The 27,423-nt window shown below is 33.4% G+C and overlaps 1 long non-coding RNA gene across 2 annotated transcripts; it reads right to left on the reverse strand.

Annotated features, from left to right (window-relative positions):
• Window positions 1–3,501: 3,501 nt before the first annotated feature.
• LOC145806696 (uncharacterized) lies at window positions 3,502–7,246 on the reverse strand. 2 transcript variants are annotated; one of them, XR_014350139.1, is made up of 4 exons: window positions 7,173–7,246; window positions 6,305–6,385; window positions 4,567–4,619; window positions 3,502–3,733 (listed from the first exon to the last, which is right to left on the reverse strand). It is a non-coding gene; the product is annotated as an uncharacterized LOC145806696 (long non-coding RNA). The 2 variants fall into 2 exon arrangements; XR_014350138.1 differs by lacking the exon at window positions 7,173–7,246 and having other exon boundaries at window positions 6,305–6,781.
• Between the last annotated feature and the right edge of the window lie 20,177 nt (window positions 7,247–27,423).

Here is a 27,423-nt window from a genome sequence, read left to right on the forward strand (position 1 = left end):
AATCAAATAGGACAAAATTATACTCATGTTTCTTGTAACGTGTCTCGTGTCAATTTCGTCATGTAATTTCAATTATATCAATTTTGTCATTTAATTTTTCATGTGGTGTATCAGTTTAGTTTAATTGATAACACCCGTTAACAAATTGAATAGAAAACAAAAGCAAAATGGTCACTACAAGAAAACTGGGTATATGAGACAGAATTATTTGCGACGGCACACTTGCCGTCTCAAAAAGTCACTTTTTGCGACGGCAGAAAATGCCGTCTCAAAAAGCAGAGTATTTGCGACGGCACCATTTGCCGTCTCAAAAAAGCAGAGCATTTGCGACGGCACTATTTACCGTCGCAAATACTCTCATTTTTTGAGACGGCAAATAGTGCCGTCGCAAATGCTCTGCTTTTTTGAGACGGCAAATGGTGCCGTCGCAAATACTCTGCTTTTTTGAGACGGCATTTTCTGCCGTCGCAAAAAGTGGCTTTCGTGTTTTTTTTTAGTGAATATTTTTAAAATTTTAAATATTTTTTTTAGATGTACCTTACTTAGATGTATCTAAAAAATAAAAAAAAAAATTACGAAAAAATATTTTTAAAAATTAATAAATACATAAAAATCCAAAAAAAAATGTATTGAATTATTGTATTTTTGGTATTTAGTGAATTTTTAAAAGTTTTTTTTACAATTTTTTTTAATTTTTAGGTGTATTTATGTTAGGTGTGTCTAAAAATTTAAAAAAATACTTAAAATATTAAAAAAATTCAATAAAAACAATATAACACGGAAAACAAGAAAGTATAATTTTCTCAAAAGAGTTTTTGAAAAACTCTAACCTAGCATAGTGATTGTGGTTTTGAGATAGCTTCATATATATACAGTCACAAAATGGTTTGAATAAATTCAACGGTATTTTTCTGTCGCAAAAAAAATTAAAAAAAACAATGTCGTCTTACTCTTTTGATATAACATTTCTCTTTTCATTCATTTTTTCATCTTCCTGTCTCTCTGTCTCTATCTCTCTCTCTTCTCTTTATCTCTTTCACTCATCACTCTTCTCTCTCTGTCTATTTCTCTCTCTCATTTTCTCTCTGTGTCTCTCGCCTATCTCTCTTCTCTCTATCTCTCTCATCTGTTTTTTCTCTTTGTCTCTCTCGCGCATCTCTCTTCTCTCTATCTCTCTCATTTCTTTTCTCTCTCTCTTTCTCTCTCTCTTATCTTTCTATCTCTCTCTATCTCACTCGCCAATTTCTCTTATCTCTCTGTCTCTCTCTTTTTCTATGTCTCTCTCTCGCTCATCTCTTTTCGCTCTATTTTATCTCTTTTTGTCTATCTCTCGCCCATATCTTGTTTCTCTCTCTTTTTCTATCTCTCTCTCTCTCTTTCTCTCTCTATCTTTTTTTCTGTCTATCTCTCTCTCACTCGTCACTTTCCTCTCTCTCTCTCTCTCTCTCTCTCTGTCTACTTGTCTATTTGTCTATTTCTCCCTCACTATGTTCGCCTTGCTCACTCTCTTACTCCTATCGTCTCTATTTATTAAGCTCATTCTCGATTTATTGATCCACTATAAGAAAATACACTTTTAGCTACTACTTTCTCTCTCTCTCTCTCTGTCTCTATCTCCATATCTCTTCTTTATTTGTCTTTCACAAAATTAAAATATTTTTAAAATATTTAAATATTTAAAAAATTGATTTGAATTAAGTTTTGAAAAGAGTTTTGAATTAGGTGTTTGGTTATGAGTTTCGAAAAGTAATGATTATATTTTGAATTAAGTTTTGAAAATGGATGTAGAATTATGATTTGAAAGCTCAAAACAAATACCATACTTAAATCAATGGGTGAAACTATGACCACTACCATTATCACTCTCTCTGTCTCTTTTTTTTTTTTTTTCTATGTCTCTCTCGTTAATCTCTTTTCACTTTCTTTCTCTCTCTTTTTGTTTATCTCTTGCTCATCTCTTGTTTTTCTTTTTTTCTGTCTATCTCTTTCTCTCTCTGTCTCTCTCTCTCACTCATCACTCTTCTTTCTCTCTCTGCCTAACTGTTTGTCTGTCTGTCTGTCTCTCTTTCTCTCCCCCACTGTGTTCGCCTTGCTTACTCTCTCCCTCATCTCTTCTTTATTTATTGAGCTCCCTTTCGATTTATCGATCCACTACAAGAAAATGCACTTTTAGCGACCACTTTGTCTCTTTCTCGCTCATCACTCTGTCTCTTTCTTTTTCTCTGTCTCTTTATCTCTTTTCTCTATTCGTCTCTCACCAATCCACTACAAGATAATATCTTCTGTCAGAAGGTTTAGGCACTGCAACTTACACGGTCAAATTTCTGAGCAGGTTGAGATCAAAAGAACAATTCCGAAAGGTTCTGCTGAATCTAAGGATTTTAAAACAAAGAAGATTTTTGTTGGTGGGATACCAACCTCTGTCACTGAAGGTGTGGTATTTACTTTCTTTTTTGCCCCCAGATCACGGTCTGGGATTGCACATTTTAATTTGCATGTTCTTCTGCTATTGTTGTTATCCTGGTTAAATTGGTTCCCCATTCTTCTCAGATGAGTTCAAGAATTTCTTCTCAAAGTATGGAAAGGTAGTGGAACACGAGATCATAAGAGACCATGTCACCTTGCTCACTCTCTCTCTCTCATCTTTTCTCTATTTACCGAGCTCTCGCATTACAAGAAAATGCACTCTCTCTCGCTCATCACTTTGTCTCTGTCTCTGTCTCTCTCTGTCTCTCACTCATCTCTCTCTCACCACCCATCTTCTCTACCACATTCACCACTACTGCAAATGCCATTCCACTACTACCACTGTTGTCACTCCACCTCTACAACTATCATTACTACCACTATCGCTACCACTCCACTACCACCACTACTACTACCATTACCTCTCATCTACCACCGCTATTCTATCTCCTCTACCACTACCACAACTTCACCACTTATCTCCTTTACCATCACTACCACCACCATTATCACCTATTCTTCACGACTTTCGCCACTACTGCCACTTCCTATCCTATATCACAAAAAATTAATTCTTGATTTTTAGTAACAAAAAAAAAAAAGGGTCGCAAATTTTTTTTTTTTCATTGACCACAAAAGGGTTTTTTGTGACAGCAAAAATACCCGTCGCTAAAAGGGTTTTTTGCGACAGCAAAAATACCCGTCGCTAAAAATGCCGTAGCTAATGACTATTGTCGACGGCAACCTGAGCCGTCGCTAATGACTATTGTCAACGGCAATGATACCGTCGCTAAAGGCCTTATTTTTCAATTCAATTCCCTACCTTTTGCGACAGTATAGGTGCCGTCGCAAAAAGCCTAGTTCAATTTACTTTTTGAGACGGGGTGTTCTGCCGTCTCAAAAAAAATTATAAAAAAAAAACCTATATTAAAATTATTAAAAATATAAAAATAATCTGTATTAAATGAAAAATAACTAAAAAAAATCAATAATTACATAATAATATAAATACATACATAAACAAAAGTTGACACATGATGAAAATTCATAATGTTGTTCCATTCATAACAATACATAAATAAAAATTCATAACAATAAAAATTATGCCACTACATAATGTCGCATAATACATACATAATGTTGTTCACAAATTTAAATAACATAAATTAAAAACAAAAGTTTTCATCATATGATTCTTCCGTGGGTTAATATTTTAATCTTTACACGCCTGCATTCCACAAGAAACAAACTGCTACTCCTGAAATATCTGAAAATAACAAAATAAAAATAATTAATGACAATATAATTGTGTTAATATTTTAATTATAGAAAAACATAAAAAATTAACTACTATATATATATATATATGCACACATATGCATTATATATGGTTTTTCTAACTATTTACTAGCTAATAGACCCTGAAAAATTGTTCAAATCATACATGATATTAAACATCCAGCTGAAACATGCTATTCTAAGGAAAGGGACCTTGAGTAGCTCTACTACATTTGAAAATTTGTTTGCAGTCAGGCCTCAGCAAAGATTCACTTTTTAGAAGGAAATAATAGATGCAAATGTCAATGCACTACTGAAGACATATAGTCTACTTCAACAATATTTCACGCATGTAAAAAATTCAAGATGCCATTTTAAATAGGCCAAACCAAAAAACACACCTACATACCTTTTCTAGTGCTAGAGCAAGTTTCGAGAGATTTGGATAAATGCTTCTCGCAGTCAAAAGGATCTGATTCACAGAAGGTTCAATGAAATAAGTCATACGGAAACATAATACGACTTAGATACAGATATTTGCTAGGCATAACATATATTTAAACATAGAGAGTAGTAAGCAATTGTTTCAGCAAAAATAAGCCCAACATGAAACAACCCTAGGATGCCCTTCCCTCCACAAGGCAATCTCCAAAACTAACAAACAAATAAAATTTGGGATTCCACTAATTCAAAACCTCAAATAAGGTTTGAACCATCACCAGAATTCAGTGCACAGTAGTAACCAATTAGGAGATTGTTGAAGTTATTAGGCAGGGTACAACAAAATGAAACATGATACTCATAATGGACAAGTATGATCACCTCACCAAGCCTCTGCAGGGTAAAAGGAGGACCTTCTATAAAGCTGAGAAGAGCTGCAGAGGAGAATAAACATTCTGTGAATGCTTTCAACAATATCTTACCAAAATTTCAGATTAGGAGAACAAATACATACATAGCTAGAAAATATCACTAATATACACAATCACAAATATCCAAAATATCCATCAGTATTATGGAGTTATGCCCAACACCCTTCCAGCCTTTATAATGGTGTACTATGCATGAATTCAATAGAGATATGGCTCTTAACAGAGTTGACAGAAATAGAAAGTTACAAGTAACTAGCCATAAGGAGCAGGTTTTGAGACCTTTTGAGATCAGTGAAGAGTATGGTTACAAGCATTCAGGGAACCAATACAAAGAAGTTATATTTTGATTTTCTCCTTTTTTTCATTTTTTATTTTTTATTTTTGAAGAAAAAAAAATGAAATAATATTTATGACTCATACAATATATAATCTTGAAGTATACAAACAAAAGAAAGAACTTGCAAATGCATGACATGCGAAGCTACATATGAATTTCTAACTTTGTACTAGCCTATGATCTTTTCCTCACGTCATTTAAGTTTGTTGGTAAAGCAGAAACACATGCGTATCAGATTAGGAAAATACAATTTAAGCATTGCACTGCTAATTGGAAACACATGGCCATTATAGGGCTAAGGGCCAAGCATTATCAATGGAGAAGGATTCTACTCGAGCAAAGAGTCAAAAGAACTCAACCATGCATGGATCAAGCATGGTTAAAGAACACCCAAGGACTTCATGAGCTCACTTTAAAGAACATCCAAAGAGAATAGGCAAAAAAAAAATTCCAAGCCACTTGCCAAGTGAAATCCTGAAGTAAAGTTCTATTAAAAGAAGGAATCATATAAACCCCAAAAGGTGTAGGGATTAATGGTGTTTTCTACACCCCCAATCCAAAAAACAAAGGGGGGGGAGTTTCCATGAAGATCTGGTTCTTGATTTTGATCACTCTGGGTTAAGCCTGTCTGCTTAAATTAAAAATTACTTCCCCCCTCTAGCTAAAACTGTGGGCAAGGGGATGGGGAACCCAAAACAACAAAACAAAAACAATACGCACAAACACTAATAAAAATATATATATATATATATATATATATATTCAAAGAACAGAAATTAGCCCATTAGAAAGATCAAATATTAGCTGCAGATGCCACAATTTTGCTTTTTCTTCAAATCACCATAATTTTCATTACCACCATGGCATCACCAAAGACTTTGCTTCATACAATCGTATTGAAATTAGTCTCGAGCGAAGCCACAAAACATCACAATCAGACAGATATAGCACTAATAAGGAGACAAATTAAAGATTTTATATGCTTACATGACAATCAGACAGATATAATACTAATAAGGAGACAAATTAAAGATTTTATATGTATACGTGAAATTTACGTCAGAAGTGAACATCATCGAGTAACAAAATGTGGTGACAAAGACCTGAACAGAATGATATTAATAAGGAAATCTAGAATAAAGGGTCTTCTTTTCTTTAGGTTGGGGGTTGAGGGTGTTGGGTGAATATCTTACATTCACTTGTGTCTACATGTGTAATCAGAATATTGATAGAAGCCCCAGAAACAAAGTTTATGCAACTCCATGCTTTGGTCCACAAACACCAGAACATTTCATGCAAAATGAAATAATACAACTTATGGATGTAATTTTATACTAAGGTACAAACTTACCAAAATTTCCCAGTTGAAGCAATAACTTCAAGTATAGTTCTGGCTTCTTCTTCGCCAATCTCATGCTTGTATTCCATTCCTCTGGAATTTTATGTATAATAAGGCTTTAGTAAATCAAATATAGTATGAAGACCCTCATAAAAACTTGCACATAAAGCTTTCAAAAAGTTGTTAGGTATTTGAATTGAAGACATATAATCAACTCTTTGCTCCACACAAACCCACTGGAAGGGTAGGAGAAGAAAGAAACAAAGAAGAAGAATAAGAAGAAGAAAGGGGGTGGATGAAGAGAAGAAAAAAAAAAAAAAAAGTATTGCATTTGCATTTCCTCCTACATTACCATTAAAAAACAAAATAAGAAAATAAAGATTCAGTGATTTCTATAAAGTTCCACTGTTCCTCAATGTGCAAATACGTATATTTCTAGCAAGCACTAATCTTGAACAATCTCAGGCATCCAGGCAAATTCTATTAATCTTGCCCGATACCTTATTGCTATAACCACATCTCCAAATAGTTGCTTCTGATTTCAAATTTCTATCACTTCGCTCCACAATGTAAAGTTCAATCATCTCTACAATTAGACAAATTTAACACAACAGACTTAATCTGCATAGCATAGATACAAACAAGCATGATTGGGACATACGAACACTGCAGATCTTAAAGAAGTAGGACATGGCAGCATATCATATATTCATATATCTGTTGTGGATATTATATAAGAAAAATATGAAATCTAGTTAATCCCTAATTATTTCTACTAAAAATTGGAAAATGCGGAACATGAAGCTTCACAAAAGTGGATCAAATAATAGACATTGAAAGGGAAAAGAAAGAGAAAGATAGATCGAAGAAAGAGGGAGACCTTTCGAACGTAACCGTACTCGCTCTCCTTCTCTGAATCTTCGAAAGTTGTCAATCGAGCTCCGTATACGGATGGCATTTTGTGAGACGGATTAGAGGAGATAGAGATGGGGATTTTTGGTTCAAAAATTAGGGATTTGAGATTTGGGGATTTTTGGTTGATGGGGGGAAAAACGAGCGGGAATGGGAAGGGAGGGGATTGGAAATATTTTTGGAATTTTTTTTTAATTTATTTTCATTACATATGAATATTTAAATAATAAAATGACTTTTTTTTCGCAATGGAGGATTTGCTAAAAAAGATTATTTTTTATTAAAATAATTTTTTTTATAGTTAATGATTTTTTATTTTTTTTTATTTAGTAAGGTTGAAAATTTATTTGTTTCATATTTATTTTAATGAATAAAAAATTATTATTATTTTTTTATTTGGTAGAAGTATGGATAATATTTTCTATTAAAATAAAGTTAATTTTTTGTGGTCAATGAAAAAAAAAAAATTTGCGACCCTTTTTTTTTTGTTACTAAAAATCAAGAATTAATTTTTTGTGATATAGGATAGGAAGTGGCAGTAGTGGCGAAAGTCGTGAAGAATAGGTGATAATGGTGGTGGTAGTGATGGTAAAGGAGATAAGTGGTGAAGTTGTGGTAGTGGTAGAGGAGATAGAATAGCGGTGGTAGATGAGAGGTAATGGTAGTAGTAGTGGTGGTAGTGGAGTGGTAGCGATAGTGGTAGTAATGATAGTTGTAGAGGTGGAGTGACAACAGTGGTAGTAGTGGAATGGCATTTGCAGTAGTGGTGAATGTGGTAGAGAAGATGGGTGGTGAGAGAGAGATGAGTGAGAGACAGAGAGAGACAGAGACAGAGACAAAGTGATGAGCGAGAGAGAGTGCATTTTCTTGTAATGCGAGAGCTCGGTAAATAGAGAAAAGATGAGAGAGAGAGAGTGAGCAAGGTGACATGGTCTCTTATGATCTCGTGTTCCACTACCTTTCCATACTTTGAGAAGAAATTCTTGAACTCATCTGAGAAGAATGGGGAACCAATTTAACCAGGATAACAACAATAGCAGAAGAACATGCAAATTAAAATGTGCAATCCCAGACCGTGATCTGGGGGCAAAAAAGAAAGTAAATACCACACCTTCAGTGACAGAGGTTGGTATCCCACCAACAAAAATCTTCTTTGTTTTAAAATCCTTAGATTCAGCAGAACCTTTCGGAATTGTTCTTTTGATCTCAACCTGCTCAGAAATTTGACCATGTAAGTTGCAGTGCCTAAACCTTCTGACAGAAGATATTATCTTGTAGTGGATTGGTGAGAGACGAATAGAGAAAATAGATAAAGAGACAGAGAAAAAGAAAGAGACAGAGTGATGAGCGAGAAAGAGACAAAGTGGTCGCTAAAAGTGCATTTTCTTGTAGTGGATCGATAAATCGAAAGGGAGCTCAATAAATAAAGAAGAGATGAGGGAGAGAGTAAGCAAGGCGAACACAGTGGGGGAGAGAAAGAGAGACAGACAGACAGACAAACAGTCAGGCAGAGAGAGAAAGAAGAGTGATGAGTGAGAGAGAGAGACAGAGAGAGAAAGAGATAGACAGAAAAAAAGAAAAACAAGAGATGAGCAAGAGATAAACAAAAAGAGAGAGAAAGAAAGTGAAAAGAGATTAACGAGAGAGACATAGAAAAAAAAAAAAGAGACAGAGAGAGTGATAATGGTAGTGGTCATAGTTTCACCCATTGATTTAAGTATGGTATTTGTTTTGAGCTTTCAAATCATAATTCTACATCCATTTTCAAAACTTAATTCAAAATATAATCATTACTTTTCGAAACTCATAACCAAACACCTAATTCAAAACTCTTTTCAAAACTTAATTCAAATCAATTTTTTAAATATTTAAATATTTTAAAAATATTTTAATTTTGTGAAAGACAAATAAAGAAGAGATATGGAGATAGAGACAGAGAGAGAGAGAGAGAAAGTAGTAGCTAAAAGTGTATTTTCTTATAGTGGATCAATAAATCGAGAATGAGCTCGATAAATAGAGACGATAGGAGTAAGAGAGTGAGCAAGGCGAACATAGTGAGGGAGAAATAGACAAATAGACAAGTAGACAGAGAGAGAGAGAGAGAGAGAGAGAGGAAAGTGACGAGTGAGAGAGAGATAGACAGAAAAAAAGATAGAGAGAGAAAGAGAGAGAGAGAGATAGAAAAAGAGAGAGAAACAAGATATGGGCGAGAGATAGACAAAAAGAGATAAAATAGAGCGAAAAGAGATGAGCGAGAGAGAGACATAGAAAAAGAGAGAGACAGAGAGATAAGAGAAATTGGCGAGTGAGATAGAGAGAGATAGAAAGATAAGAGAGAGAGAAAGAGAGAGAGAAAAGAAATGAGAGAGATAGAGAGAAGAGAGATGCGCGAGAGAGACAAAGAGAAAAAACAGATGAGAGAGATAGAGAGAAGAGAGATAGGCGAGAGACACAGAGAGAAAATGAGAGAGAGAAATAGACAGAGAGAGAAGAGTGATGAGTGAAAGAGATAAAGAGAAGAGAGAGAGATAGAGACAGAGAGACAGGAAGATGAAAAAATGAATGAAAAGAGAAATGTTATATCAAAAGAGTAAGACGACATTGTTTTTTTTAATTTTTTTTGCGACAGAAAAATACCGTTGAATTTATTCAAACCATTTTGTGACTGTATATATATGAAGCTATCTCAAAACCACAATCACTATGCTAGGTTAGAGTTTTTCAAAAACTCTTTTGAGAAAATTATACTTTCTTGTTTTCCGTGTTATATTGTTTTTATTGAATTTTTTTAATATTTTAAGTATTTTTTTAAATTTTTAGACACACCTAACATAAATACACCTAAAAATTAAAAAAAATTGTAAAAAAAACTTTTAAAAATTCACTAAATACCAAAAATACAATAATTCAATACATTTTTTTATATTTTTATGTATTTATTAATTTTTAAAAATATTTTTTCATAATTTTTTTTTTATTTTTTAGATACATCTAAGTAAGGTACATCTAAAAAAAATATTTAAAATTTTAAAAATATTCACTAAAAAAAAACACGAAAGCCACTTTTTGCGACGGCAGAAAATGCCGTCTCAAAAAAGCAGAGTATTTGCGACGGCACCATTTGCCGTCTCAAAAAAGCAGAGCATTTGCGACGGCACTATTTGCCGTCTCAAAAAATGAGAGTATTTGCGACGGTAAATAGTGCCGTCGCAAATGCTCTGCTTTTTTGAGACGGCAAATGGTGCCGTCGCAAATACTCTGCTTTTTGAGACGGCATTTTCTGCCGTCGCAAAAAGTGACTTTTTGAGACGGCAAGTGTGCCGTCGCAAATAATTCTGTCTCATATACCCAGTTTTCTTGTAGTGGAGCTTCTCTCCCTTTATTATTTTGCCACCATCTATCATTGCAAGTAAAGAGATTTGATTGTAAGTCACACATTTTGGTCCAAAGTAATGCATAGGATCAATAGCCAAGAAAATAGATGTTTTCCAGGCTCAAGATGCATGCTTAGATTTTAGTCTTTGAGTTCTTATCCTATATTTATGACAAATTCAAATCTCAAATAGATAAAATCGCATCATTGTAATCACACTTATTCGAGCATCAAAAGTTCCAAAATAGAAAATTAGGAAAAGAAAAATCCAAAAAAAAAATATATATATATATATATATTATTTTGTACTTAATTAATTAGGACCTTTACAATGACCATACTGAAATTAATGACACAAGACTCACATTTTCATTTGAAATTGGGGGCGTTTGGTGCGGCTGTTAAAACAGATTATAACTTATAACTTAATAGATTATAGATTATAGATTTAATCAGAAACTGTTAACCTATTTGGTATAACTGTTAGATTATATATTTAAGTTGCTGAGTAGTGTTTGTTTAATAAGCTATAAAATATCTTTTTGTTATGTAATGTCCTTTTTAACCTTATTAGATATAAAAATTGTTAACCTATTTCATTTTCTTCATTTTTTTTATTACATGCCAATTAATATAAAAATTGTGATTTATTTTTTCAATATGCACAATATCAATTAATTAAACATTGTGATTATTTTTTATTATTATAATACAAATTATAATATAAAAATTGTTAATTTTTTTAATTTATTATTAATTCATTTCAATTAATATTAATTAATAATATAAAAATTGTTAACTTTTTTTAATTTAATAATTCAACACAAATACCAAACCCTACCGTCGGCCGGAGAAGAGAAGAAGGGTTTCAGATTCGCAACGCCGGAGAGGAGAAGAAGGGTTTTAGATTTGCGAAGCCGGAGACGAGGAGAAGAAGGGTTTCATCATCACGCCGTCGATCGCCACGCCATCTATCATCACTCGCGATGGTTTCAAATCGCGATGGGCTTCATAGCGTAGCCAGAGAACAACGTCGAGGAGGGAGAGAGAGAGAGAGAGAGATCTGGTTCATAACGCCGGAAATCGCCTCTCTCTCACACGCCGGAAATCACCTACCTCGTCGGAAATCACCACTTTCTCTTTCTCTCTCTCTCTCTCTCTCTCTCACAGAAATGAACAGTGATTTTGTGGTTTATATAATGGCAATTTGGTAATACTTCATATTAGTGAAGTGCATTTAAGTAATTTTGACACCCCTCCGCATAATTCAATTGCGAAAGCTGTTCCAAGCTGCTTCTAATTTTTGACTTTTTTATGTAAGAAAAAAATCTGTAGAAGCTTAAGTTGTTGGCCTGAAACTTAACCAAACACTCTGTAGTAGCTTTTTAGAAGCCAAAAGCTATAATCTGTTCAAATTAAGCTAGACCAAACACCACCATTGAAAGAATAAGTGACATACTAAGCCATACCCTTATATCACATACTTCAATTTCTTACTCATCCAAACAAGATTACGGAAAAATAAAATCATTTCTTTTTTTTTTTCCCACCTAAATGAGACACCACAATCATTTACTTTCTTTTCTCACCACATGATCCAAATGATCCAAATAGAGCCTACATCTCAGGATCTACTTATTTACTCTTTTAGAAAGAGGTTAAAAGCTAACTTTTTGACTTTTAACCTCTTATACGTCACATCACTTCTCTATTTTTTCTTATATATTTTTTCAAAAAAAAATTAGTTTTTAATCAACCTCCCAAATATTAAGCCTCCGTTTGGGAAGTGGGTTAGCTTTTTGACTTTTTGGCTTTTTTAGCTATTTTAGCCTGGGCTTAAAAGCTTGGTTTAGGAAGGATTTTTTGACTTTTTGGCTTTTTTGAGTTTTTTTGTGAGAGAAGAATGCAATGATTATAGTTGGATGTGATGTTTTGTTTGTTATAACTAAAATAGTCTACTTTATTTTTTGTGACTAAAATAGCCAAAAACACCTGCAAACTCACTTGCCAACCACATGCTAAATAATCTACAAAACAATGGCATAAAAACAGTCTAACTTGCATTGAAAAACCCAAATTGAATGTAGTGGCTAGCTATCAATCTCAAACTAACACACAATCATCACATCAGTAAAAAAAAAAAAAAAAAAACAGATTTTACCTTACCTCCCTCTCTCTTTTTCTCACAGCGCTCTTCTTCTTCTTCATGATGAAATTATGGTATCAGAGCCTCGCATTGATCGAAGCTTCGTCGGACCAACTTTGCGAGCCGTACAATTGACTTCGTCTCGCCATTGAAAGACTTCAGTGCTCGCGGCCTTTCGCCGGAAACTGTGGTATATTTTGGCTCACTTGAATTTAAGGGGTTTTTTTTTTTTTTCCTTAGATTATTTAAATAGCCAATAAAGCTTGAGACCCCCAGTGGGGGTACTGGGGGTCCTCACTGATTGGTCCAAAAAAAACAAATTTTTTTTTTTTTTTTTTTAAGTTTTTGGCCATTGCCAGCCCCCCACGTGGAGGTGGGGGTGCTGGGGGTCATTCCCTGCTGGGGGTCTCCAGCAGGGCTCTTAAATAGCTGCTTTTTTTTATTTTAAACTAGTTTTTCTTGAGTTAAATATTTTTCAAATCAATTTTTCTTTATAATTAATGTTTGAGAGCCACAATTTGTGTGGCTCAAATGGCTCAAAACTGTCAAAACGACGTCGTTTTGGCATGTTTTATGCGCAAAACGACGTCGTTTTGGCAGTTTTGAGCCATTTGAACCACAAAAATTGTGGCCCACTACCATTGCCCTAAATTATATGTGGGTTAAGTGAGGGAGTCTAAGAATTGTATTCTTTTTAGGGCTGGATTTGAATTGATCATATACTCTTGATGTCTCAATCAGATTGGACTTGAGCAGACAAAAATTTCTCATTTCATAACACTAATTGAGTTTGACCCGATGTTTCTAGACCTAATCGATTAAGGCTTTGACCCATGTGTACTCAACTTAAATCATAAAATCGACCATGCGTATGATCTGAAAATTTTAACCATATCTAATCTAGCTTAAGGATCATATTTTCTTTTGGTATTGCTTTTGAAGTGTTTTTGGACCCAAGAAAAAAAAAAATTGAAAATTTTAAGATGTTGAAACAAAAATTAAATTTATATAAATGTTAATATACTATAAATAAATAAATAATTAAACATGATGACGTCTTTAAGGTCCTAAAAATAGGGTAAATTACTCTCACGTCTCCTGATATTTGAAAATTTTATACTTAGTTTCACATTTTTAGTATAATTACATTGGTCTCTCTTGATATTTTAATGCTCATGATAATTAGTTTATTTTTTATCAGTAATTTATTAGTAGTATAAATGAAAAAAATAATTTTATCATATATTTCTATTAAAATGCATATTTATTTTTGTTTGTTTCAATGTTTACTCACTATTTATATTAATTTTGACAGTTTTAGTTTTACTAAAAACGATTCATTGTAATTACGTAAAAAATGTGAAGTTAATTGTAATTTTTTTAAATTTCAAGAAAAATGTGTAATTTGCCCTTAAAAAAAGTTTAAAGACTTTAGGAAAATTTTCATGGTATGAAAAAACGTACAAATATAAAATTCTTTTGCTAGTAGGAAAAAAAACAAGTGACTTTTTTATCATACTTGTCTTATTTTTTTTGGTCCGTATTAATTTTTAAATTTTCCGAAAAATTTAATACTCTCCGTCAAAAAAAAATGTAATATACTTTTATTTATACCGAAAAAATTAAAAACTCAAAAATTATACTCTCCTTGTCCCATTTTGTTAGTCATTTTTCCTATTTTAGGAAGTTCCAAAATGTTAGTTCTATTTGAAAAGTCAAAGTAAAAGGTATTTATGTTTTGGGTAAACTATTCGTCGCTATAAATTGTCACATCACTTTCTTTACTTTTTTACACATATTTTCGTAAAAAATCAAAAAATTATTAAAATAATATGTTTCCAAACAAGGCCTTAGACTTAATTCTCACTAAGTCCTATTAAAAATTAGTTCTATTAAAATCGTCACTAAAAATAATTTTTTGTGACAATTTTTTGTACATGTCGTTAAAAATTAACAATTAATGACTTTTTTTATCACGACTTTTATAAATTGTCACTAAAACTTATAATTAATGATATTTTTTTATGACAAAATTGTCAAATTGTCGCTAAAAGTTAAAAATTGGTGACATTTGTTGTGACAATTTTTTAAGTTGCTGCTAAAATTTATAATTAATAACATTTTTTATGACAAATTTTTTCAAACTGTTATTGAAAATTAACAATTAGTAACTTTTTTTTAATAATATTTAATGAAAAATATCGTTGATTATCACAAGACTTATTGGATAATAAATCTATCTATTAGCACCTAGTTCCCATTTAGTTTTTCAAAATTACCATTTTTAAATAGTTAGAAATATATTAAAAATTAAAAAAGAGAATGACATTATTGGAATAAGTATTATAAAATTTAAATTTAAATGCAATGATTACATGTCTATTTTAAAGTATTATATTTTCTAAAAGAAATTATCAAAATGAGACGAAGGAAAACTCAAAACCTAATCTAATGAATTTCAACTCTAAATTGTATGACGATGAAGATTCCCAATCCAATATCAACTAGAGAATGTCCAATCACACTCACACTCTGATCACATTGTGTATGCATGCATGGTTGATTTCCCTGACTATGTCATTCTCAAAATTTTGGTCCCACTCTAGGGTATGTTTTTTTCTTTATTCCCATTTTAGGGTAAACCGGCTTTACCAAAGCCGTTTTCTAAAAACGGCTTTACCAATGCCCTTTTTATGTGAATAAAAATGAATAAAAAATAGCTCTACAAAACTGACTTTTGAAAAGCCGGTTTTACTTAAAGTGTAATTAAGTTTGAGTTAATAAAAAACGGTTTTGTAAAACTGTGTTTATTAAATTTTATTTTTCCCAATTTACAATTTCAACATAAATATTGTTTGCCAAAAATATTTTTGTCACATAAAACAGTTTTAGAAAAGCCATTTTCTAATACAACTTTCGAAAAACCGTTTTCAATATAAAAAAAAAAATGGTTTTGTTTTGGCATAAAGCAATCTGAAACCCACACTCTGCATTCAACATTCTCCAATAGCACCGCGAAGGAGGCAAAGAAGAGAGAGATGCAGAGAGCACCGCGGAGGAGGCCAAGAAGACGAAGGCCACCGTGAGAGCTGTAGCAACAACGAAGAAGACAAAGACGTCGAAACATCATCGCATCTCTCCCTTCCATCATCGACATTGAGGTTTGTTTTGGATAAATTAGGGTTTTCATTTTTGATTAGGGAATTTGAAATTCAAAATTAGGTTTTCTTAGGAGTCCAAACATTGACAGTAGATTGTTTAAGCTGTCATGTCTGAGATTGCAGTTTGACTGTATCGTGGCCCTCATCTCCTAAACCCCAAGCAACGATTGTTTTGAACTGAGATAGGTGTTATGCTTCTTGTGGTCTAGTAGAGAGTTTATCCTGTGTTTGTGTTGTATTGGCCCCCCTACCGAACGACCGACTTTGCCTTTCATTTCAACCCCTAATTTTTGCTTCTTGTGAAGCACCCATTCCATCCCAAAACTACGATGTCAGCGAACAATCCACTTGCCTTTGAGATTGTTTTTTCAGCCCGCAAATGTTGTTTTTTGTGAACCCCCATTGCTTGACTTCCCATCACTGTGGTCCTCATTCTAACTGGACTTCTAGGAATTGAATGGTGACTTTTATTGTTGTCCTGGTGGAGAGGCGTAGTGAAGGGCAATTTTTGATGAAGTTGCCGATTCACATTTGCTGTGCCTTTATCGTGGGCACTTCGTCTGTCTGAACTTTATTAGTCCCGCAACTAGACCAACCACTTGGCTTTGAGCTTGTTTCTCCAACCCCCAAGTTTAGTTTTCTGTCAACCCCCCCTCTTCCTTACCAATTGTCGTCTTAATTGAATGGTGACTCTATCTTCTTGAGTTTCAAAGATTGACATTCTATACCCAGACCATCACTATTTGAAGAAGCCTAGTTAAGGGAAGCTCTTGACTAAGCTACATGTTCTGTTTTCTGTGCCATTGAAGAGGACACCTCATCTGTCTAAACTGCATTACCCCCCCCCCCAACTGGACCAACCACTTGGCTTTGAGATTGTTTCTCCAACTCCCAAATTCTGTAATCAATGTGGTCATCATTCTTACTCGACTTCTTTCAGGAATCGCCTAGTGAATCTTTCTACCATCCTGTCTGTGACTATAACTCAACTTTACTCTGGCCCTCTTCACTTGAAGAACCCCAACCCCCTCCACTGGACCCCCAACCATTTGCTTTTGACGTCGTGTTGTCTCCCAAATTCTATTTTTTGTCAACAGCCCACTCATTGCTACCATTGGACTCATTGTTTTTATTAGAACTCCAGATATTAGCAGGTGATTCATTCTCATGCCCGGTTTGATATTGTATTTCAACTCTACTCCCCTCAATATTGGAAGAACCCCAAGCAACATAAGTTTGTAACTATTACCTATTACACATACTCTGACTATACTGTATGAGCCCTCTAATTGAACCAACAACTTGGTTTGGACACCGTAGGACCTGATCTCCAATTATTTGTTCTATCCACATGTCAACTGGGTTACGAGCTTGCAGAATAGGTGCATCTGTCACTATGAACTAGAGTCACAGTTGTGAAGGAGTAATATCTAATTGAAGTTGCATGATTTTTTACACATTTTATGTGTTAATGTAATTGTCAACGTCTTTTGATTTGTTTATGCAATTTTGGCAGTCTCAATAAAGGTGATTTTTAAATAGTGAACAATGTTTGACAATTGTAATGGTGTATGTTTGACGATTGTAATGGTGTAGACGCGTAGATTGGATTGTGGAATTTCTTGTAGTAGGCTTGCTTTCATTCTCTATGCTATATGGTTATAAGGTGTTTCTATTTCTATATGTAATTATTGTCACCTACTATTAAGGAACTTTAATATTAACTGCACGATGTATCTATTGGCTGAATTGTGTTCGTTTTGGTTGAAACTTGTATCACTTCATATTTTTTGCTATATTTTGGCCAACAAGTAGTTAAATGTCACTCCATACTTTCTAGTGTTGCTCTAAAACCATGAAAAATAATAATTTATTCTTATTTGAACCTTATATTTTTTTGTTGGCAATGAGTAGCACTTAGGTTCTTCAAGGATAGACTAATTATTGTGGGTTGTTGTCAGTTTGGACTAATGTGATTTTTAGGTTGTTCATGTTGGTAGGGAAGTACACAAGTGAGGAGGTGCATGCAATTATGAACTCTTGTCAAAAGTGTAAATGACACTAAAACACTTTCAAATGTAGAAACAATATGCACTCAATTATCAATTACATTGTAAGTAAAGTGCATTCTTTTGATTACAACACTTAACCGTCATTTTATCAATAAATTGTTAGTCATGAATAAAGAAAATGATTACATTTAAATACATACCTTGTGTTTGGTTTAGTGGTGGAATTATGTTCTCAGTGTGGAGTTGTGATTTGAGTGTCAAATTATGACTTCAGGTATCAGTAAGGAAAAATTTCTTTGCTTAACAATTTTGAAAAGAGTATTTCAATTTGTAATCTTGAATAGAGGATCAGTTTTGAAAAGATTTTTGAGTTATATTTTGAGTTTTGAGTTGTTCAATTTGGAGTTGTAGTTGAAAGTTTTTTGATTTACTTTTTTGAAATATTATAACATGTTTTAAATGAAAATTTAAATTTTTGCAAATTTGTAATATTTAAAAAAATACAGTAAAAAGATGGTCTTAAAATATAGTGCACATTAACATAAATAATGAAATAAGAAAATTTGTAAAAAATGGAAAAAAAAATAAATCAAAAATATTTTAGAAGACTACTGAAAGGTCAAAATACAATTGAAAACTGTTTTCAAAACTGATAACCAAACAAATTTGGTTAATTTTAAGGTTTATGTTCATTTCAAATCTTCATCTGTAATTGAGTTAAAGTTAATGTATTGGAATTGTTGGATGCATTGTTTTTTATTTTGGTTATGACATGAAAATATAAATTATAATGTTGGGAAAGATGGAAAGTTGTCAAATGTTGTGTTTAGGGAAGTCCAAAATGTGAACTCCATGTATTTCTGAAGAACGCATGACATGGAAATAGCTATAAGTTAACTTTTAAAGTTTTCACAATGTAATTTTCAACATTTTGCATGAGTTTGTTGTAATTGTTGGGGTTACATTGTTAATATGCATATTTTTTTTGACGTATACTGAGAATGATGATGCTTAACATATGGAAATTTTCTATTGTCAATATCATTATACTTTGAATACAATGACGATAAGTGTTATGTATTCTCGTAGGAAATAGCAGCATACTATGTTGTGTTTGTAGGGAGGGCACCGGGCATTTACACAAGCTGGGCAGATTGCACCCAACAAGTTAACTGCTTTGTTGGGGCAATATTCCAAAGGTATAACTCGTTTAATGAGGCACACAATGAATGAATTAATTATAGGAACAGATGCGTACACAGTTAGCCTGGGAAAACACAATGTCTAAGTGCAGTTGGTGAAGTGGATGGTAACGAAGACAAACATTTAGTAAACTACACGTGTCAATCTCAATTGTATTAGGCCACAAAAATTTTTTGGATCCATTGTAGCATACTATTTTTTCTTTTCCCTTGGTGTTATGATTACTTTTGTTGTAGCGGGTATTATGAAATTTTTCTGATGTATTTTGTACATACCAGTGGTAGTTTTCTCTTTTTTTGCTCTGTCATGTAAACTGTATCTAATTTGGTGTATGCTTACGAACAGGAACTTATGTAATGAAAATATTGAGTTAGAGTTGATGTTATTGTGATTGAATTGGTTTCGCTTATTTTATAAGAATGATGTTGTGTAATGAATGAATAATTGAATATAAAGGTTATCTGTTTTATTTAATTGGTACTATATTTTTTGTATGAATGAGTAGGTTATTTGTTATATTGAATGAATAATGGTTACATTTTTTGGTTTTCACGGTTATAAAGATGAACACGTTAAGAAAACACCATTTTTCCCTACAAGAAATGTTGTCAACATTTTTCTGATAAAACTTAATACAAAATATACAAAGTTACTAATTTAGTAAATACTCGTACGGGCATGAAAACAACATAAATGAAGTTGGAAATGTAACAGTTTTTAGTTACATAAATAGTTCACACATGAGTCTCCCACAGAAATATATTGTGGACACCCTGAACTTAACACACACAATACATAAACATAAAGCTACGATTACAACACTTAACAGTTACATAGACAAATATTAGGCATAAAATGTGACAAACTCATTACCGAAAGACTTAATTTAACACACACACTACATAATTATGAATAACCTAGTATATTTTAGAATAGACAGAAACGCCTAATTCGCGCTTAAATCGGCAATCTCAGAGTCCGAATAATTCAAAAGCTCAGGGTCAGAGACAAGTGCAGAATCCTCTATGATAGCATTGATAGCCGCAGCATTTGGTTCTGTTCCGTTCTTCTGGGCATCCTTCTTAATTATATATAGTTGCATATCACGGGCCAACCTACGGCGCATTTGAGAAATCTCACGTTGTAGTCTTTCACATAGTCAATCAACATTGTCAGGAACTTCCTTTTGGATCTTAATAGAACATGCTTTCAGCACCTTAAGTCGATTTTCCTGACTTAAGGTTTCCATTTGTACTCACTCTATAAATAGTGCGGGCCACTTGAGAAGAGCACCGTCTGCTAAACCATATCCTATTTGATTGTCAGGTGGATCCATACATGAGCCTCCTTGAATTGTATAATACTTGGGCATCATAAAATGTCACTTCCCAAACCTATCATGATAACCACAAGAATAATCTAAAAAAGGTGCAGTTGTTTTGTCTTCTGCATTGCCACGTCCCTTTCCCCTTCTCCCTCCTCGTCGTGAACTCTCACCTCTTTGCAAGGTCTTACAACCTTTTCAATTCCCACTCCCTTCCATGAATCGCGTAGCCATATGAATTTTTTTAAAGAAATGAACGATATTAAGTTAGGGCGAATTGAGTTGTAAGGGTGTGTCTTGACCTTCACTCCTATATATGGTGTGTTTATGAACGACATTACCATGTGCTCGCATTCATGTCACTTACAAATGATGACATCACACATATTCCATATTCGAACACGACAATAAAAAGACACTGTAAGGAAAAAACAAAGAAAATAAATGCCTCTGCAGAAAGTTACATGAAATGACAATCCCACATAAACCAACAATCGATGAGTTGTCACTATAATGAGAAAGCAGTGAAAAGTAAGCCTATGCAACAAGTCACATGACTTGACAATCTATCTGCATATACCGACAAAAGAAGGGCATGCTCACTATAAGAACTCACTTGCATGTTCGATGTGATAACTCACTGACTAGTCACTGTAACAAAGAAACATAACTCCATTCGAATTTACAATAGCCATATCAATTGAGCATGTCATTGGGAGATAAGGGGTGTCTAAAACTATTTCGATTATTTATTTAGTCTGTTAAAGTCACGACATCACTGAGTCGTATGGCCAGATAACTGCAGGACATGACAATTCACTGCATGTTGACAAGTCACACACCAGTATAGCATTTTATTTTCTACCCTCCTCTGTTTGATTTTATGATCGATTAATAATTTGTTAGAAACACCATTTTCTAACCGCAATTCAAATCAGGCGAAGTGAGTACTCATTGTACAAAAAAAGCAAGCATGAATACGAACTTCACTATGCGCATGTGAACTTCAGCAAGTTGTAGCAGGATGAATATATTAAGTCCATTAAAATCACTGTGTCACTGAGTTTTTTTGGATGGAGCATTGTACGACTTCACAAGTCAGTGCATGTTGCCAAGTCATGAACCAGTATACCATTTTATCTTCTATCTTCCTCCGTTTGATTTTATGATTGAATATAAAATTTCTTGAAAACACCATTTTCTGACCTTGATATCATGACTTCGAAGTGACTAGTCACTGTATGAAAGAAGCACGTATGCGTACGAAGTTTATTGTGCCCATGTGAACTTCACCAATTCGTAGTGGGATTAATTTTTAAAGTCTGTTCAATGTCAGTGCATCACTGAGTCATGTTGGACGGATCTGTGCACGACTTGACAAGTCTCTGCATGACTTGACTACTTACTGTATGAAATAAGCAAGCTTATGCAGGCATTGTTGTGGTTAACTCATTAATGCATCATTCGTTGTTACGACCAACTACAAAGTATGTTATTCTAAAGCATGACTATTTGAATTTTTGTTTTCATTTGCAATTTATTGAAAAACAACTTTCTTTTTTAAAGTTGCAATATTTTAGGAAACATTTACAACATCAACTGAACATGGGTACTAACATACCCATCCGAAGATGAATCGTAATAAATTTGTAAATCTCACACACGCCCACTTAACCCAATAAGTAAGGAAGATTAATTGTTATTTTGATTTTTTTCTTGAAATCAGTCCTAATACATTTGCAAATCCCACGCTTGCCCACTTAACCCAATTGATATGGAAGATTAATTGTTATTTTTATTTAGTGTTCAAGGGCTATGAAATCTAGTCGGTATGTTTTGGCAAGATATTTTAGTTTGGAACATTAACAAAATTCTATTTAAAAAAATATGTATGGCCTTTTAACAAAATAACAAAAAAAAAATTAAATAAAAAATAACATATGGAACATTATTTTTGTAGTTTATTGTGTAATCAAATAATATAAAATTAATTTTCATATTAATGCCTTACAATTCTTCTACTTTCAAAATTAGAGCACACTATGAGTAGAAGAGTACATAACACGTTGATCATTTTGTAAGTAAGGAACCGAATTTGTGCTTTGTATATTAACAAGGGGAGAGCTAATGCATACACTATATTCTTCCAAAAAAATGATGGACGAAAATTAGCCCAAGTTTACATAAACAAACAAAATATAGAGAAATATTAACATGAATAATTATGTGTGACGCTGATAACAAGTAGTTCCAAAATATATGCCACTGTTCCCAACTCTAGCTTTGCCCTGAACCGTTGGCCACATTTGCAATCTTCTTCACAAGCAGAAGTCCATCTCCGACTGCAATCTACATAACGAACAAGATGAAAGATAATTCCTATCTAAACACATACATATATGCAGTTAATAAACCAAAATAATACAGCGCATTGTAAATACAACCATAGGTACCTTGTTGGTAGTTAAAAAACAAATAATCCATTAAAAATTTCAAGAAGATTGAGCCACTATATTTCAATACATTGAAGGAGTATTAAAAATAACAACCAAACATCGAGTACTCATTCCAATATTAAAAAGGTGTTTACACTTGTCAAAGTTTTTTTGCAAGATCAATGATAATGCTTACCAAGTTCATAGCATTGATTATCTCTAATATTTTCAATGCGCACAAACTATAGATCATTTTGTAAGTGATTGTTGAGGTCATGTTCGTTTAAGAGAGAAAATGTTGATGTAGTTCCACTACTGTGGCATTCAACTATTGTACCATTGTGCTTAGTTAGTGTCGTATATCTCATGCCACTCTAAATAACAAAGCAACCTGTTTTTGAATTTTCAAAAGACTTTTGTCATACGTCCACAATTCAATATTCTGCAAAGAAGATTTTGCAATTTGTTTTTTTTATATATATATATATATTTCAAACAATTGTGTGTATGTCAATATGCCTTCATTGCTGTCCTATAGAGATTTTTTATTTTCTTGCATAAACTACAGTGGTAACAAGGGTTCAATTTGATGCTTCATTATAGCGTACTATAGGAACCAAATATCGCAATAGCTATGATTTAGCTTAGCGGGCCTCAATCATGATGGAAATAGATTTTAATGAACAACAACATTCAATTGATGAGGGCATAATTTATGAAAACAGTAAGTAGCATGCTAAAATGCTCTCAAATAAAAATCCTAACAACAGTACATGTTTCATTTAGGCAGATGCTACATAAAAAAATGCAAATGGTATCACTTTCATAATGCTAATTTGTACAATTGTTCATAATACATAAACAAGTGTCCATAATAGACAATATAAATATTGAACTTGGGTGCAAAGAGAACTACCTTCATGACTCCGGTGGCGGTGGAGAAGGTTGCTGCATGTGAAGCATGGACAGAATCTCAACAAGCTGGAGAGAAGACTGGCCCATGGCATGCTCAATGCGTCCACATGAAGTCTCCAATGCAGTAAGCCGAGCGTCGGTGGACGTTTCTAAGTCAATGAGACGGGCATCGTATATATCCATCCGGGCGTCTAGGCGATCAAAGTGTGCAACCATGGCCTACTCAAACTGGTCAAGCTGTCCTCGAATGGTAGGACCAATATGAGGTAGTGCTCCCTCACCAGTAACGACAACATCCAACTTAGCTTCTTCGTCCATCATATTCGCACCTGCACCACTACCACTCACCCCTGACGAAGTCACCTTCACATGCGCCTCACTCTATGATACAGTCTTTTTGGTAATGGGTTTGACAGGACATGCAAACTCATCATCTGGAAATAAAGGAACTGCGATAGACGAGAGTATCTTACTCACAAGACACCCATATGGAAGACCTAAGGATTTTTTTTCCTTTAAAAATCGAAATCATCTTTTCCACCATCATTTCTAGAAGATTAATAGGGAGACCCCAATCTATACAGTAAAGCACATATCCTTGGTCTTGTGAGATGTTAGAACTGTGGGTAGTGACATGAACATTGGCATAGACAATGATGTTCAAAAGGCGAAAGCAAGAAATAAGCTCATGTTGCTTAATCAGAGTCCCGTCAATCAAACTCCGGCGTATGCCACAAAGTTCAGAAGCCACCATGTCAAAGTCGGCAATTCGTTTGGAAAGGAAGGGAAAGTAACAGTTATAAACTTTAGGAATACCAAGAAATGACCGAATATATTCTGCATTGACAAAAATTGGCTTCGAACGGACCCATGTCTTGAAATCAGTAGCGATGTCACGAATTGAGTGGATATTACAATAGAATTCTCGCATCCAACTAAGATTTTGGGGGCCCGTGAACAATAGGACACGGTCACCACCTAAGGCATCAAAAATAGAACGAATGGGGATTGACTCGAAGGTATTGGGTTTGACATTACGCTCTAGATGGACAGTCCTAGACTCGTACAAATCCCAAAACAACTTGGCTTTCTCCTTAGACTGGAATTTCTTATTGTCATAAAAGGTACTGGACACAATGGCCTTTCGGCATTTACGAGATTCAACCATCACTAAAACCCCAACAACACATATAAATCTACCAAGTAACAAACCACAAACAACCCCCCCCCAATTCAGAACCCACTAACATTCATCACAATCCCAAATCCCCAATCACAACCATAAAAATTGAGCATCATTACAAACCATTAACAAAACAAAAAAAAGAAAAAAAGAAAAAAAAAAGAAAGAAAGCAGAATTAATAGACAAGTTTAAACTCATCACATAAGAAGAATTTGGATTAGACTATCAATCTGTAGATCAAATAGTGACTCTTACTCATACTGTGGCGCAACTCTGTAAATATTTTTATCAATATCCACAAACTTATATTTAATTATTTATAGTCCCTTTTCAACAACTATTAAACTGCATCAAATCAAGTTATCTACAATTACACTTGGTTCATAATGAGAAAGAGAGATGATCTAATTAAAAACTGAAGTTTTTTTTTTTTTTAACTACTCACACGACACTTGTACTTTTCCAAGGCTGTTGCAAACTATTACTCCCTCCGTCCCAAAATATTGGTCCCTTTTGGGGAATCCAACTTTTTTTGGTAGTACACTTATTGCATTTGGAAAAAGTTGATTTTCTAAAATTACCCTTTAGATAGTACATTTTTTGGGAATATCAATATCAAATTGTACTTTTTAAATTGTTTATTAATTTAAAAGAAGGGCAAAATAGGAAATTTACATTATTTTTGTACTTGATTTATAAAGAGGGACTAATATTTTAGGACAATGAAAAATGGAATAAGGGACTAATATTTTGGGACGGAGGGAGTAACAACTTAAAAAAGGTAAAAGTAAATGAAGTTTTTAGTAGTATTAATTATAAAGTTAGAGGTAATCATGCTTCGAATTATGAAGGCATGCCATACCCAAGCCAATGTGTTGGGAACTTTTGAATAGAATACACATTTTTTTGCTACTTTAATGAAACTTCATTATGGGGATGACTCTGAATTGCAAAACCTATTATTCTTTAATTATACAACATTTTATACTATTCTGTACCAATTTATAAAATTTAGTTAGTTTTATAGTCAAGTTTTGGGGTTACTGAAGCAGATGAAATTTTTCCCAACTCTGTACATGGCTTATATGAAATACGTAGGAACATTGTAACAAACATAATGTTATACTCAATATGTACCGCTAAAGTTCATAGGCATTGATGAAATGTATGAAACAAACCACAAATTTTCAAATTAAACACATACCTATAGATATAGATACAAACCATAGAGAAGAGAAATGTATGAAAGAAACCACAAATTGTTCAAATTATATGCGTTCATGAAATGTAGGAAACAAACCACAGAGAAGAGAAACAAACCAAACAAATTAAACACGTATAGATATAGAAACACTTACCATGTACCGATGAAAAACACGTAGCAAGGGGGTAATCCAAGAGAGAAGGTTGGGTAATCGGCCATGCACAGCAGCTGCAAGGATTTACCCTAGTAGAGAGGGAACAAATCGATAAAATTTGGAAAGTCGAGGGCAGTAGAAATGAGGGGTTGTGATATAAGAATGCCAATACCACTCGAGCGAATAAATAATCGCTCGAGCCCACTTGTGGAGTTCTCAGCAGTTGACAACCTGCAAATACACTAGATTGATGTTTTTTTTGCTCGAACCATTTTTAAGTTCGCTCGAGCCGTTATCGCGTTCACTCAAGCATAAATTGAGAAGCCCCAGAAGTTTTGCAGGCTGGGTGCAACTTCTAGGAGCATGGAATGTTGGCTCAAGCCAACATTTCTTAGCTCGAGCGGTCCATTTTGAAACTTCAAATTTTCTATAATAAAAAAAAAAATGAAAGACAAATGAAATGTAAAATTAAAACATTGTTGTGCCAATTTGAAATTATTTTCCCTAGTCTCTCCTAATTGCCTAGTGGAATGTGAATAATGCGTAATTTTCCAATTTTGCACAAAAAAAATCTAGACAGAACTTAGGTTTTGTTGCAAATAGTTTTGTTTTTAATAATTTTTTTCCTACATCACAAAATTGGACGTGTACTTCATGACTAAGCTTTTCTAATCAAAACTGTTAAGTCAGTAAGAAAAACCTTTTTTAAATCAAGTTATTTTGGCCAAAAATATGAAATTATTAACACTACGTTAACAATTTTATCTCCAAATGTTCATTGCCATCACCTGTTAAGATGACCTTTTATCGATTGGTGTCATCATAATTTAAATTATTCCCTACATAAATAAAAGAAGAGGCAACAATAGAAGAACATCCCTATCATTTAACCCACTAATAAATTGTTCATTTTCAATTTCAATTCTAACATCCTGCAAAGTTCATGCCCAATATACACAAAACAAAAACAAAAAAAAAAAAAGCAAAACAAAGAAAGACCCTTCTTTCATTCTTTTTGTGGTGCCCCTTTTAACATTTGTTTGAATGACCCTTCTTTCATTTTGATATTAAAAAAAACAAAACAAAACAAAACAATGAAAAAGAAGCT

Source organism: Camellia sinensis, chromosome 14 (genome assembly GCF_055761805.1).
Source record: "Camellia sinensis isolate YWXY chromosome 14, ASM5576180v1, whole genome shotgun sequence".
NCBI classification, from domain to species: Eukaryota; Viridiplantae; Streptophyta; class Magnoliopsida; order Ericales; family Theaceae; genus Camellia; species Camellia sinensis.